Source organism: Symphalangus syndactylus, chromosome 7, assembly GCF_028878055.3.
Source record: "Symphalangus syndactylus isolate Jambi chromosome 7, NHGRI_mSymSyn1-v2.1_pri, whole genome shotgun sequence".
In the NCBI taxonomy this organism is placed as follows: domain Eukaryota; kingdom Metazoa; phylum Chordata; class Mammalia; order Primates; family Hylobatidae; genus Symphalangus; species Symphalangus syndactylus.
The window spans coordinates 142,118,539-142,119,897 of NC_072429.2; positions in this window are offsets into that span (position 1 = coordinate 142,118,539).

The window sequence follows — 1,359 nt, forward strand, 5'->3', positions numbered from 1 at the left end:
GTGGGAGCCGGCACCTGCCTTGGTGAGGCCTTGGGGCAGTTTCCCATCCCCGAGGACCCGCTGCAGGGTGGGGGTGATGGGGCTGCTCCACCAAGACCTGCCATACAGGGCCACGGAGTCCCTGGGGCCTGGCGGGCGGCCCGAGTGTCCTAGGGGAGAATCTGAGGCCTGGAGGCGTCCTGACTTGCCCAGAGCTGATACCCCACCATCAACACGGGACGGGGGAGGGGGTGCCCAGAGCAGGGGTCGAGGACAGGGCCAGTCTAGAAGTGCCCACAGGCCTGGCCAGGCTGCCTTTTGCCACCTGGGCGAGGGGTCTCTGGCAATTCTGTTCCCTTATGTATTTGGGAGGCCTCTGCTTCTGTAAATGCAGTAGGCTCTTCCCCACGTGCCCTGTCAGCTCTGCTGCCTCCTCCCCCTGCCTCCATTCAGCGGGGGGGGCCTGCTGGGCAGCAGTGGCCCGGGCTTCCTCTGCACCAGCCCCTTGCCCTGGGGTGTGGGGGCCCAGGGTGTTCAGGTCTTGACAGGTGTGGGCTGGTACAGCTGGGCCTGCCGGGCCCTCTTCAGAGCTGCCGGGACACTGCTTCTGGGCAGGGGAGACTGGGCCACGAAGCTCTGGGAGAGCTCAGCTGGGGGTGGCTCCAAGTGCTGAGTGCCAGTGATTCTGCCAGCGCCTTCTCCCTGCCCTGCCTGTGCCCTCAGGGACAGCTGGCAGATCCCAGACCCCAGCCTGGCTCCTCTGAGGCTACCTCTCTCCAGGTTTCACCTCCCCTCCTACTGTGACTCATCCAGAACCCCGGGCCTGGTCCCCAGATGTGCCTGTGGCGGGCCTGTGAGGTCACTGTCCTGCTGAAGACGAAGGCTACCGTCCCCGCTTTTTGGCGGTGTCTGCGGGGGCCTGCGCAGCGCGCATCTGATGTCATCAGCCCCCAGCAAGCCCGTTTTCCAGAAGAGAGCCCGGAGGCTCCGAGGTGACTTGTGGCTTGCTCGAGGTCACACGATCAGTGACGGCACCAGATGAATTCCTGAGCTCCCTAACCAGCCATCCACCCAGGCCTCTGCTGAGACAGCGGGACCTCGTTTCCAACTCAGAAGCCCCGGGAACGCGGCTGCCCGGCTTGCGAGTCTGCGGCACAGGGCCCTGTGCAGCCCCTTGGGGAAGGCGGCCCCAGGCTCCGCCAGCCCCCGCCACCCTCTCCAGGCCATGCTCTGGGGGCCCTATGGCCACCACCGCTATGGACGCCCCACTCCGCCGGGTGAGAACGAGTTTAGGGGTGCGGGCTGGAGGTCAGTGTGTCTGTCCGAAGTCAGCTGGGAGGCAGGCGCCTACTTGAGGCGTCCTTGCTGGTGTGCGGTGGG